The sequence below is a fragment of the Salvelinus alpinus genome, chromosome 9, assembly GCF_045679555.1.
Source record: "Salvelinus alpinus chromosome 9, SLU_Salpinus.1, whole genome shotgun sequence".
Taxonomy (NCBI): domain Eukaryota; kingdom Metazoa; phylum Chordata; class Actinopteri; order Salmoniformes; family Salmonidae; genus Salvelinus; species Salvelinus alpinus.
In genome coordinates this window covers 21,078,582-21,092,648 of record NC_092094.1, presented here as the reverse complement: position 1 = coordinate 21,092,648, position 14,067 = coordinate 21,078,582, and the positions used below count along the sequence as shown (strand labels likewise).

Sequence of the window (14,067 nt, the reverse complement as noted above, 5' to 3'; positions counted from 1 at the left end):
GCCTCCAGGCATCAATGTAATTTGTAACAACAGTGATAAACAGTGTCGGTGCATAACTGCTCATAAGAGATGTGGAAAGTACAGTACAGTATCAAAGCTTAAAACTTACGCATTGTTACCAATGGAAATCCACTCCACTCACTACTAAGACAACCCAAGCCTATCATAATGTAGGCTACTGTTGGTTTCCAGTACCTTTACATTGTTGCCTTTTTGATGTGTGGTTACTAGGACACAGACCCCCTAGAGCTCCCAGCCTCCCACTGTGTTTACCATGTCATTCACAGGGTTAGTAGCATTGACAGTAGCTAATGTGCTCCTATGTTGAACAACCTGCACTTACAACAAAGTCGGCTCAGGTGCTTTAGCATGGTAGTAAGGAGGGAGGGGTGAATGGGGATTGGTGACTGATTTGGATGACAGGTGTCAATGGTATTGACTACCAGTCTGTCTGTGATGCACGATAGAAAATTCCCTTGAGGGAATCCAATAGTAAAGAAATGTTAAGATACATGTTTCAAAATTTCCCTTTGAATGTAGTGTGCTACAGTACAGTGTTTTCACATTAGACAATACACTACCCATTACAATTGACTGAATATCATATTTCCATCATTTTCATCCCATGTGTGATCAAAGGTGTGATCTTTGAAGACATATTTCACAATGTTTAGTAGGCACTAGTTTGTATCAAGCCTGTCTTGAGCATTTGGCCGTAGGTTCTCATCGGCATCTGTCACGACTTCTGCCGAAGTCGTTGCCTCTCCTTGTTCGGGCGGTGTTCGGCGGTCGACGTCACCGGCCTTCTAGCCATCATCGATCCATTTTTCATTTTCCATTGGTTTTGTCTTGTCTTCCCACACACCTGTTGTCAATCCCATTCATTACCTATTGTGTATTTAACCCTCTGTTTCCCCTCATGTGTTTGTCAGAGATTGTTTTATGTCAAGTGTTGTTTCTGGGTGTATAGGTGCGCGACGGGTCCTCGTACCCATGTTTATTTTATGTATGTATATTTTCGTGTTTGGAGCATGTTAAGTGGACATTTATTAAAAGTCTCCATTTACACTCCGTCTAACTCTCCTGCGCCTGACTTCCCTGCCACCTATACACACGACCCTGACAGCATCGCTCTAAATATCCTCATTTTTTATGCATTTTGGGAAAAATCTTTTGGCATGGCGAATCCAAGCCTGACATACAATGACTGAGTGTTTAAAACATTAAGAACACCTTCCTAACATTGAGTTGCAACCCCCTCCCCTTTGCCCTCAGAACAGCCTCAATTTGTCGGGGCATGGACTCCACAAGGTGTCGGAAGCGTTCCACATGGATGCTGGGATGCTGGCCCATATTGACTCCAATGCTTCCCACAGTTGTGTCAAGTTGGCTGGATGTCCTTTGGGTGGAGGACCATTCTTTATACACACGGGAAACTGTTGTTTGTGAAAAACACAGCAGCCTTGCAGTTCTTGACACAAACCGGTGCGCCTGGCACCTACTGCCATACCCCATTCAAAGGCACTTCAATATTTTGTCTTGCCCATTCACCATCTGAATAACACGCATACACAATCCATGTCTCAATTGTCTCAAGGTTTAAAAATCTTTCTTTAATCTGTCTCCTCCCCATCGTCTACACTGATTGAAGTGGATTTAACAAGTGACATCAATAAGGGATTATAGCTTTCACCTGGTCAGTCTGTCATGGAAAGAGCAGGTTCATAATGTTTTGTACACTTAGTGTAGGTCTGTATTGAAATCATTGCATGCTTCATCCATGGCCTGAAGGAGGGTGGTACGCTCATGGGGATAGCAATTTACATCTTCCACCTGTATTGTACTTATTTGTCTATTTGGATCCAAATTAGCTTCTGCAGAAGCAGCAGCTACTCCTTCTGGAGACCACAACACACAAAATGTGACAAGTAACAAAACACTGATACATTGATAGACAAGGACAGTCACACAAATTTAACATACTGTACCCTTTAGTAATCCTGTCTGTCCTGGAGGGGCCTGGACCCTGTAGTAATCCTGTCTATCCTGGAGGGGCCTGGACCCTTTAGTAATCCTGTCTATCCTGGAGGGGCCTGGACCCTTTAGTAATCCTGTCTATCCTGGAGGGGCCTGGACCCTTTAGTAATCCTGTCTGTCCTGGAGGGGCCTGGACCCTTTAGTAATCCTGTCTATCCTGGAGGGGCCTGGACCCTTTAGTAATCCTGTCTGTCCTGGAGGGGCCTGGACCCTTTAGTAATCCTGTCTATCCTGGAGGGGCCTGGACCCTTTAGTAATCCTGTCTATCCTGGAGGGGCCTGGACCCTTTAGTAATCCTGTCTGTCCTGGAGGGGCCTGGACCCTTTAGTAATCCTGTCTATCCTGGAGGGGCCTGGACCCTTTAGTAATCCTGTCTATCCTGGAGGGGCCTGGACCCTTTAGTAATCCTGTCTGTCCTGGAGGGGCCTGGACCCTTTAGTAATCCTGTCTGTCCTGGAGGGGCCTGGACCCTTTAGTAATCCTGTCTGTCCTGGAGGGGCCTGGACCCTTTAGTAATCCTGTCTGTCCTGGAGGGGCCTGGACCCTTTAGTAATCCTGTCTGTCCTGGAGGGGCCTGGACCCTTTAGTAATCCTGTCTGTCTGTCCTGGAGTGGCATGGACCCCTGTAGTAATCCGTTCTGTCTGTCTGTGAGGTGGCCGTGGCAGACAGGAGAAGAGGAGGAGAGAAGGCTGGGTCTATCTGGATCATGATGGGCTAATTACTGCCATAGTGCTGAGTGGTGGTTGAAGGAAAAGGAGAGCTCGCTAGAGCCGGCAGCGTTACTGACTGCTCCGTTGTAGGAGGAGCCACCCCTCAGCTTGACGGATATTTCTCCTGACCTCGGAGAAAGCAGAAAGGCAGAGAGAGAGAGAGAGAGAGAGAGAGACATACTTTCACAGCTCCAGCAGCACTGCAGATCTCTCTGTGTAATGCTGTTCTTCCTACAGGAGGAGGTGGAGGAGTGTGAGTGAGGGACGTGTCTGGCAGCCATCCCAGTCAAACAGTAATACAGAGGTAAGAGGGTCTCTTCACTGAGCCACAGCACAGGATCCAGCACTGTAAGTCTATGTGTCATTCCTCTGTGACTGCCAATGTGGTATGTAGCTGCTTGTGTGTTACTGTGTAGAGTGTGCTGCTACATGTTGTCAGCTCTGAAAGAGAACATGTATTAATAGATGCCACAGAGAGGACAGTTGCTTAACAGAGACTGGGTAGGTGTCTTGATGCGCCATGCTTTTGTAACCATGGTGTGTGTGTGTGTGTGTGTGTGTGTGTGTGTGTGTGTGTGTGTGTGTGTGTGTGTGTGTGTGTGTGTGTGTGTGTAGGTGCGTGAGCATGCGTGCTTGTGTGTGTTGGTGGGAGGGTGTGTGAGTCTGGCTCTGTGTGTGTGCTTGTTGTGCGTAGTTATGACTGTGTGTTGTTCTTGATGTGGCAAATGGTTTTGAAACAGAGTCATTGTTGTGGAATAACACTAATGAATAAGTGTGGTGTAATGATGACGATCTCTGGAATATATTGTTTATGCAATGCCATGTCTGTCCAGACTGCAGCAGAGAAACACCCTTGTTGTTACTGTACTGTAGGACATGCTCCTCGCCCCCTCTGTTTACTACTTGGGTGACACATTTCAATGGTTAAATGTCACTATTGTGACATATTCCAATGAGACCATGTTGATTTACTGTATCATCAAAGATGTTGCCTGCTTATATATAAATCAATGCGAGCAGCTAGTGAGAGACACCACAGCAGCAGCACCACCAGCAGAATTCTCCCAATGCAATATCTGTCCATTACTTTCACTGGCAATACCCTGCTTCAGCCACTTAGTTGAAGCAGTACTGTGTATGATTTGAATACCACCATTTTGGGCCTCCCGAGTGGCGCAGCGGTCTAAGGCACTGCATCGATCCCGGGCTGTATCACAACCGACCGTGATCGGGCGTCCCATAGGGCGGTGCACAATTGGCCCAGCGTTGTCCGGGTTAGGGGAGGGTTTGGCCGGTGGGGCTTTACTTGGCTCATCGCACTCTAGCGTCTCCTTGTTGTGGGCCGGGGGCCTGCAGGCTGACTTCGGTCGTCAGGTGAACAGTGTTTCCTCCGACATCTTTGTGCGGCTGGCTTCATGGTTAAGCAGGCGGGTGTTAAGAAGCACGGTTTGGCCGGTCATGTTTCGGAGCTCGCATTATGAGATAAGATCGAAATTGGGGAGAAAAATGCAGTAACATTTTAAAACAATAAATACCACCATTTTACTAAATACCAGAGATTTAGAACTGACTAGGTAGAGCGTGACAGGGTGCTCCGTACATCAAATACCTCTGTGGTTGCTGTTTACCCAAACACCAGATTGAGCCCTCTGATGCCACAGCTATTCAGTTTAGAGGCCTTCCGTCTCCTCTTCTTCTCTTCCCCTCATCCCTTCTTCTCCTCCCTTCTTTTCTCCTCCTCCCTTCTTCTCTTCTCCTCTGCCCTCATAGCTCTCCTCATCCTGCAGTGATATTGTCTGCTATTGTCAGAGCTACACATGAGTTACATATGATAATGCCTCCTTCCCCTCTTTCACTCCTCCCTCCCTTCCTCATCCTAACCACCTACGCAGGTTATCTCTACTCTGTTATTGGGTCATATTTCTCATTTTATTGGCCAACGTGATGTGCATTCTGGGAGCGTTCAGGAGTGCTGTGGGTGGAGCCGTTATGAAAGGCTGTGTTTGGAGCTGGGTGATAATGATACAGCCCCACAAGACTCTACAGAACATAACCACACACACACACTTCAGGGATGGCTGGAAATGATATCTTGAGAGAGAGAGAGAGAGAGAGAGAGAGAGAGAGAGAGAGAGAGAGAGAGAGAGAGAGAGAGAGAGAGAGAGAGAGAGAGAGAGAGAGAGAGAGAGAGAGAGAGAGAGAGAGAGAGAGAGAGAGAGAGAGAGAGAGAGAGAGAGAGAGAGAGAGAGAGAGAGAGAGAGAGAGAGAGAGAGAGAGAGAGAGAGAGAGAGAGAGAGAGAGAGAGAGAGAGAGAGAGAGACTAAAAAGGGTAAATACATTTCTCTGGTGTTCTTCTCCAAGGCTAATGTTGTCGAGAGAACACTACACTGCTGCTACATTCCTAAAGACAATGTTCTGTACCAGATGCGTAATACATAACCCAATGTCAGCCCTCGTGCCATGTTTATACCTGTGTCATAGGCCTTTAAGTGAATGCAGTGTCATCACTCTCAAGCAACCCTGAGTAAAAACTGCACAAGATGTTGCTTGTTATCATTAGTCCTCCTGGTCTACCGCATAGCCTCTCTCTCTCTCTCTCTCTCTCTCTCTCTCTTTCAATTCAATTTCAATTTAAGGGCATGGGAAACATACATTTGAAGTCGGAAGTTTACATACACTTAGGTTGGAGTCATGAAAACTTGTTTTTTAACCACTCCACACATTTCTTGTTAACAAACTATAGTTTTTGCAAGTCGGTTAGGACATCTACTTTGTGCATGGCACAAGTCATTTTTCCAACAATTGTTTACAGACAGATTATTTCACTTATAACTCATTGTATCACAATTCCAGTGGGTCAGAAGTTTACATACACTAAGTTGACTGTGCCTTTAAACAGCTTGGAAAATTCCAGAAAATTATGTCATGGCTTTAGAAGCTTCTGATAGGCTATTTGACATAATTTGAGTCAATTGGAGGTGTACCTGTGGATGTATTTTAAGGCCTACCTTCAAACTCAGTGCCTTTTTGCTTGACATCATGGGAAAATCAAAAGAAATCAGTCAAGACCTCAGAAAACAAACTGTAGACCTCCACAAGTCTGGTTCATCCTTGGGAGCAATTTCCAAATGCCTGAAGGTACCACGTTCATCTGTACAAACAATAGTACGCAAGTATAAACACCATGGGACCACGCAGGCGTCATACCGCTCAGGAAGGATACACGTTCTGTCTCCTAGAGATGAACGTACTTTGGTGCTAAAAGTGCAAATCAATCCCAGAACAACGGCAAAGGACCCTGTGAAGATGCTGGAGGAAACAGGTATAAAAGTATCTATATCCACAGTAAAACGAGTCCTACATCGACATAACCTGAAAGGCCGCTCAGCAAGGAAGAAGCCACTGCTCCAAAACCGCCATAAAAAGCCAGACTACGGTTTGCAACTGCACATGGGGACAAAATTCTGACATTTCACATTCTTAAAATAAAGTGGTGATCCTAATTGACCTGAGACAGGGAATTTTTACTTGGATTAAATGTCAGGAATTGTGATAAACTGAGTTTAAATGTATTTGGCTAAGGTGTATGTAAACTTCCAACTTCAACTGTATGTTAACACTGGCAAAGCAAGTTAAGTTGATAATTAACACAAGTGAAATAAACAATACAAATTAACAGTAAACATTACACTCACAGAAGTTCCAAAAGAATAAAGACATTTCAAATGTCATATTATGTCTATATACAGTGTTGTAACGATGTGCAAATAGTTCCGTACAAAAGGGAAAATAAACATAAATATGGGTTGTATTTACAATGAATGGTGTTTGTTCTTCACTGGTTGCCCTTTTCTTGGGGCAACAGGTCACAAATCTTGCTGCTGTGATGGCACACTAGTATTTATCAAAGTTTGATTTCTTTCTTTCTCTCTCTCTCTCTCTCTCTCTCTCTCTCTCTCTCTCTCTCTCTCTCTCTCTCTCTCTCTCTCTCTCTCTCTCTCTCTCTCTCTCTCTCTCAATATCTCTCTTTCAATTCAATTCAATTAACATTGAAGCCTCTCCCTCCCCCTCTCTCCATCCCCTCCCCCTCCCCATTCTTTCCTTCTCACCCTCCCCATCCTCTCTCTCTCTCTGCTGACCAGTAGTGTATCAGTGGGACACAGTGTGATATTGTGCAGCTCTGTGACCGTGCTGAGGGGGAGGCAGTTCTCACCTCGTGATGAGAAATGGGGACGGCGTGAGTGAATAGCTGTCATTGATAAGAGCCCAGGACCATTTGTCCGGCGGGCAGCTGCCCCTTACTTCAGACATTGATCCTGGACGTCAGCTGTGAAATCACAACCCAGGCCAAATGTTTCTTCCCAGACCACAATTGATGATTTAACTCTCACATTCATAAATATAAACTAGCCATGGCTATTGCAGATCTAATATTGCTTTGAATATTACATCTGCTGATGTTCACATACTTGATTTGTATGATGATCCAATCACGCTGTTAGGAAACGGAATATTAAAGCATTACTGATGTATGTATATTGTTGTATTATTGACAGAATATCCCATCCAGGCCTGTTGTTTAGAGGAGGAGCAGTGTTTAACAAGTGTTCAACATTGTAAAACTACAGCCCTACCTGTAATAATCTGCCTTTGCTTGTTGACAGGCTTGTTGACTTTTGAGTGTGTGGCTTAACTGCCTGCACTTATGCTTTAGTTATAGCCTACATTCATTTCTATGAGTATAATCTTTTGTCAGTCAAGGCCACTCTGCATAGCTGTAACCTTCCATTACTCTGTGCTGGTTGTGTGTGGACAGGCTCCAACCAAAGACTATTAATCATTCCAGAACTACCATCCTTTGTCTGAGGAACAGGAAGCCACTGAAACCCAGAGAGCTTGCCCTACACTATTTGGGTTTTTTCTATGTATTGCTGTGAGTCTAGCCTCTAATGTTCTTTCTTTCTTTAATTTTTATCCAGTTATGTTGCCCTTGAGAGGGAGAGCGGGGAGAGAGAGAGATGAACAGTAATTCATTTTACAAGTTCATTAAATATGATAATGGTCTTTCTCTCGCTGGAGATGTCATGAGGTTAGGAAAGAGGCCTACTTTTGAAATGTTCATCAAGCAAGAAGAGACATCAAGACCTGCAGATTCATTGACTTCAATGACATCGATGTGCAAATCAGCATTTCGAGAGCTTGGGACTATAAGGTTCTATCTGCAAAAAGATCATTCTGAGATAATTGGCTTTGAAGTTCCACTCAAACCTCATTGGTTTGAATGGTGTCAGGAATTTTTCATCTTGTATTCTTTTGAACTTAACATAAATTGGGGGTATTTAGAGTACTATATAGGTAACATTGAACAGAACAAGGCCATGTCAACAACTCAAGTTTGACAAATGTATAGTCCCAAGCTTTCAAATTTGGTCAGATGTGTGAACAGCAGTATGTGATGTCATTGAGTAGTTGATGTGCTGTGCTGCGGTTCGTGTGCAGGTTGGTTTCCTCTAGGAAGAGCAGATCAGGACCTTTCTTTCAGATCACTGTCTGGCTACCTGATCTTCACTGAATGAATCCCTGCTACAGGCTGAGAGCCAACATTGTAATCTCTGAGGTTATACTGTTGATGTTGCACGGATGATCACACACTGACCATTACACACATGAACAAACTATACTGGGGTTCAAGACAGGTTGCTGTCTTGGACCCCAGTGTTAGACGAGCAGCACTTTCACCTGAGCATTAGTCTTTTTCTGCTCTCCCCCACTCTGCTTGGACATGCTATGAGATGAGACCGTTTTCAATAACCACAGTCAGGTTGGTGCCAATATGTTATTGAAATGCTGCTCAAACACAAAGTGAGCTTTCTCAGCCAACAACAACCAAAGTACCAGCAGAGCACTGGCAGCTGGCTTCTTCTCCAGTCACAGTAGACAAAGCCCCGCCAGCTCACTCTGTGTAGACTGGCATGGAGGATGTCAAATTAAATAGCCCAGTTGCTTTGATGTCTCTGAAATATGACTCTCCAGTGCCTCTGCTGTCGCCAGTAAAACCTGAACTATGGATGAGTGCTGAAAGAGTGAAGATACGATCCTCTCCGGTCATACATACTGTATGAAATTCCTATGTTCTGAATTAAGTCGACATGGTTAGTTTAGTATAGTATTTTGTTTACCTTACAGACTCTTTATTGCAGCCATGAGCCCTTGATTAGAGGGCAAAAGCAGAATTTAACCAGAAAATGTAATAATTCCCCTTTCAACACTAGCATGCCGACCTGGACCAAACTGTGCTGGCTCAGATATTTCCTTTTCACATTGTCCTTTCCAGCCCAGTGCAAGCAACTATGGTGGATGGAGTGAAAGTTATGAGGAGACTATCAAGGCACAAGGCGAGACCCAAATGCAGACACAGGAGGCAAATGGTTGGAATCTTACAATGTTTATTAATCCAAAGGGGTAGGCAAGAGAATGGTTGTGGACAGGCAAAAAGGTCAAAACCAGATCAGAGTCCAGGAGGTACAGAGTGGCAGACAGGCTCGTGGTCAAGGCAGGCAGAATGGTCAGGCAGAAACAGGCAAGGGTCAAAACCAGGAGGACTAGAAAAAATGAGAATGCAAAAAGCAGGAGAACGGGAAAACCGCTGGTTGACTTGGAAACATACAAGACGAACTGGCACAGAGAGACAGGAAACACAGGGGAAAATAAGCAACACCTTGAGGGGGTGGAGACAATCACAAGGACAGGTGAAGGTTAGGGACGCCACCTGACGTCGTACCTGGGCGCATACCTGGCTGACCCGGGTGGAAATCGGCAATGAGGGCCGGGTCCAAGATGTCTTTAGCAGGAACCCAGCACCTCTCTTCCGGGCCATAACCCTCCCAGTCAACCAGGTACTGGAAACCGCTGCCCCGTGGTCGAATCTTCAGGAGGCGTCTCACCGTATACGCTGGCTGGCCATCAATAACCCGGGGGAGGGATGGGGCCTGGAGACAGAAGACAAAGGACAGTGAGACAGGCTTAATCCTAGACGCATGGAAGGTAGGGTGAATACGGAGGGTACGGGATAACACAAGACAGACAGCAGTGGAACTCAGGACTCTGGAGATGGGAAAAGGACCAATGAACCAGGGAGACAGCTTGCGGGACTCTACCCGAAGTGGCAGATCCCGAGTGGATAGCCATACCCTCTGCCCAATGCGGTAGCGGGGAGCTGGGGTCCGGCGACAGTCCGCTTGGCGACGATACCTAGTGTTGGTCTTGAGCATGGGTGTCAAACTCTGGCCCGCGAAATTTGGCCCGCGGGGTAATTATATTTGGCCCGCGAGACAATACCAAATTACTACTAGAGCTGGCCCGCCGGTATTATACAGCGCATTCACCGCTAATACTACGAATCCCATAATGCTCTGCTGTTGTTTTCGCGCGCCAATCAGGACAGGACCCAGAAACGCCCTCTCCTCTGTGACAGTAGTCATAGCAACATAGACGCTACAACTGTCAGCGCGCTATCCCTTCCCAAAAATGGCGAAAAGAAAGGCAGAAAACAGGAGCTTTCTGGACAAGTTGGAGGCAGAATATCTGTTTACATATGTAAAAGACAAACCTGTTTGTCTTGTTTGTGGAGTCAACGTGGCTGTAAGTAAGGAGTACAACATTAGACGACACTATGAAACGAAACACCATGACAAATACAAGGACCTGGACATGACTCAAAGGAGCCAGAAAGTAGAGGAGATGAAAAGAAGTTTGGTTTCACAACAGAATATGTTCAAAAAAGCCACATCACAAAGTGCTGGCTTGGGCGTATCAGATTAGATCAGTGTGCAATAATTAACGTTTTCTTTGTGCACTTTTTCTTGCTACAAGGCATGGGCTTGAATGGTTGATTGATTTATTATCATTTTATTTGTAAAATTATTAGCCAGTGGAAAAAGTTTATTTTGGTATTTAAATCAGAAGGCTGCAAATAGAAAAGAGGCATACGATTTTTATTTACATTTTATTTATTTAATAAATGAATGCCATTGATGTGTTTTTTCATTTGAAATTCGATTTTGCATGTCTCCACTATTAAATTATATATTGTATGGTAATAAGCGATGCTTGTTCCATATTCAATGTTAAAGCAAAACTTGTTTGGGTCCATATTAAAAGGTTCATTTGTTCAATGTTGGCCCGCGACTTTGTTCAGGTTTTACATTTTGGCCCACTGGGTATTTGAGTTTGACACCCCTGGTCTTGAGAATAGCCGCCCTGGCTCTTCTCCAGGTATGTCGACAGCGGCGGACAAACATCTGGGCCGAGGGTATGCTGACCTCCTGCACTTGTTCCGGGAAGAGTGGAGGCTGCTTCCCCTTTTGAGTGCTCCATGGGGTGAGTCCCATGGCAGAACTGGGAAGAGTGTTCTGGGCATACTCCACCCAGACCAGTTGATGGCTCCAAGTAGTGAGGTTAGCTGAGACCAGGCACCTTAAGGTGGTCTTCAGGTCTTGGTTGGCTCGCTCCGACTGACCGTTAGTTTGCAGATGGAATCCGGATGACAAGCTGGCCGACGACCCAATAAGGGTGCAGAATGCCTTCCAGAACTACAACGAGAACCCCGATCAGAGACCATGTCTACCGGGAGTCCATGGATCCGGAAGACATGCTGCACAATAAACTGGGCCGTCTCCTTGGCAGAAAGTAGTTTGGGGAGAGGGATGAAATGGGCGGCCTTGGAGAATCGGTCGACTACCGTTAGAATGACAGTGTTTCCATCAGACGGTCCACAAAGGCTTTGTCGACAGGAGGACACCATTTGAACGGTGGCCGCCAGGGTGCTGTAATCCTGAATAAAAAGGCGGTAGAAGTTTGCAAACCCAAGAAACCGTTGCAACTGCACCCTGGACGTTGGTTGAGGCCAATCCACCACCGCTCTCACCTTCTCCGGATCCATCTGAACATTCCCCTCAGCAATAATGTATCCCAGAAAGGAGATAGTGGAGCGGTGGAACTCACACTTCTCAGCCTTTACAAACAACTGATTCTCCAGGAGGCGCTGAAGGGCCTGTCTGACATGAAGAACATGTTCTTGGGCAGATCGGAGAAAAAAAAACAATGTCGTCCAGGTAGACGAACACAAACCGGTTTAGCATGTCCCGAAGCACACCATTGACCAAAGCCTGGAAAACAGTGTAGTGAGTCCAAATGGCATGAACTGGTACTCATAATATCGACTGGCTGTGTTGAAGGCTGTCTTCCACGCATCCCCCTCGCGTATCCGAACCAGGTGGTAAGCATTCTGAAGGTCCAACTTGGAAAACATGGTAGCCCCCTGGAGAGGTTCAAACACCAAGGAGAGGTAGGGGGGTAACGATTTTTGACAGTGATATCGTTAAGTCCCCGGTAGTCAATGCACGGGTGCAGGGTCTTGTCCTTCTCCACAAATAAAAACCCTGTGCCGGCAGGAGATGCAGAAGGATGGACGGCCCCAGTTGCCAGAGACTCCTTGATGTACTCCTCCATAGCTTTGGTCTCTGGTCCAGACAGAGAATACAACCGACCTCAAGGTAATGTTTTGCCTGGGAGAAGGTCAATGGCACAATCATAAGGACGGTGCGAGGAAAGGGAAGTAGCACGTGCCTTACTGAACACTACCAGGAGGTCATGGTATTCAGCAGGAATAGCAGAGACATCCATAGTCTTGCTAAAATCCTGAGGAGAACGACTTGGGGAAGGCTGTGCTGCTTGAAGGCAGTGGGAATGGCAAAATGGGCTCCAACCCAGGATGGAGCTTGTGGTCCAGTCAATCACAGTCAATTTTGTAGCCAGAAAAATCCCAACACAACCGGAACATGGGGAGATGCAATGAGGAGGAACTGTATGGTCTCACTGTGGTTACCAGAAACCTGTAATTGAACGGGCACAGTACTATGGGTGACTTCCCCTATAGAGCGGCCGTCCAGTGCCCTAGCATCCATGGGCACAGAGAGGCTGAGTGGGAATACCAAGCTCCGAAGCAATAGTGGCATCCATAAGACATTCATCAGCCCCAGAGTCAATGAGCACTCGGAGAGACTTAGATTGGTCTCCCCACAGCACAAGAGTAAAAAAGGGTGTGCGGGTGATGGGAATTAGGGAACTCCCAGTCTGACTCACCATAGTACTGGTACCCACTAGAGACAAGGGTTTCCTAATAGGGCAGGTAGCAATAAAATGTCCTTCCCCTCCACAGTACAGAAAACAGTTATTATTCATCCTCCGTGAGCACTCCCAAACTGATAGCCTAGTTCTTCCCAACTGCATAGGCTCAGGAGTATCCAACTCATCCGTCGTAGATTCACAACAGAGCTCGGGTGACTCCGACTCCTCTCGGAAGAGCTGCCTTCGGGAAACTTCCGGATTCCATAGGAGGTGAACGCGTCATATCGGGTGCACCCGAGACCAGACCTCTCCCTCTTGCGTTCCCTTCGGCGTCCATCGATTTTAATGGTTAAGGCGATAAGAGAGTCGAGGTCCAACGGCAGATCCCGAGCAGCTAGCTCATCCTTTACCTCCTCAGACAATCCATGCAATCCATGTATCGAAAAGAGACTCCGGATTCCAGGCACTCTCGGCGGCCAACGTGCGAAAATCAAACGCGTATTCTGCCACACTACGGGAGTTGACGTAAGTCAAGCAGTTTGCTGGCCCCCTTTCTCCCGGATACCGAAGGCTCAAAAACTTCACCTCTGCCATGAATTCCACCAAATGACCGCTAATGGCAGATTGTTGTTCCCAAACTGCCGTAGCCCAGGAGAGTGCCCTTCCCGACATTAGCGTAATTATATACGCTATCTTCAAATCGGTCTGAAGAAAACAAAGATAGCTGTAGCTCAAAAATAAGTGAGCACTGAGAAAGAAAACCCCGGCAGGTACCAGGATTCCCCGAATATCACTCTAGAGGAGGTAATTGGAGTTCACGGGGAGTCGGGATAGGCTGTACAAACTCACCACAGATAGGGAAAAAGTTACTGGGTGATTGGGGGTTTTCAGAGGTGGCAGGCAGTCTCTGAGCTAACTCCCTGATTTGCTCCATAATAGCCTTTAACCCATGGTTGTGGCGTTCGTCAATGAACTGAGCCCTTCCAAAAGGCCCTGTAGCAACTCCTCATGTCTCCCAATGGTGGCGCCCTGCAGGAAGACAGCGTGGCGGAGCTGGCCCAAGTCTGCTGGGTCTGGCATGGCCAGTTCGTACTATCAAGGCACAAGGCGAGACCCAAATGCAGACACAGGAGGCAAATGGTTGGAGTCTCACAATGTTTATTTATCCAAAGGGGTAGGCAAGAGAATGGT

At 46.4% G+C, this 14,067-nt stretch overlaps 1 protein-coding gene across 13 annotated transcripts in view; it reads left to right on the top strand.

Moving 5' to 3' along the window:
• Nucleotides 1–2,840: 2,840 nt before the first annotated feature.
• The window catches only part of LOC139583966 (protein-methionine sulfoxide oxidase mical3a-like), a 155,487-nt gene continuing 144,260 nt past the window's right edge, over nucleotides 2,841–14,067 (top strand). For 3 of the 13 annotated variants that reach the window (XR_011676653.1, XR_011676652.1, XM_071415440.1), the window contains exon 1: nucleotides 2,851–3,052. The gene's annotated coding sequence lies outside the window, so the exon portion shown is untranslated. Of the gene's footprint in view, nucleotides 3,053–14,067 lie in introns of all 13 variants that reach the window. The other 10 variants (XM_071415433.1, XM_071415432.1, XM_071415434.1 and 7 more) reach the window with 7 other exon arrangements.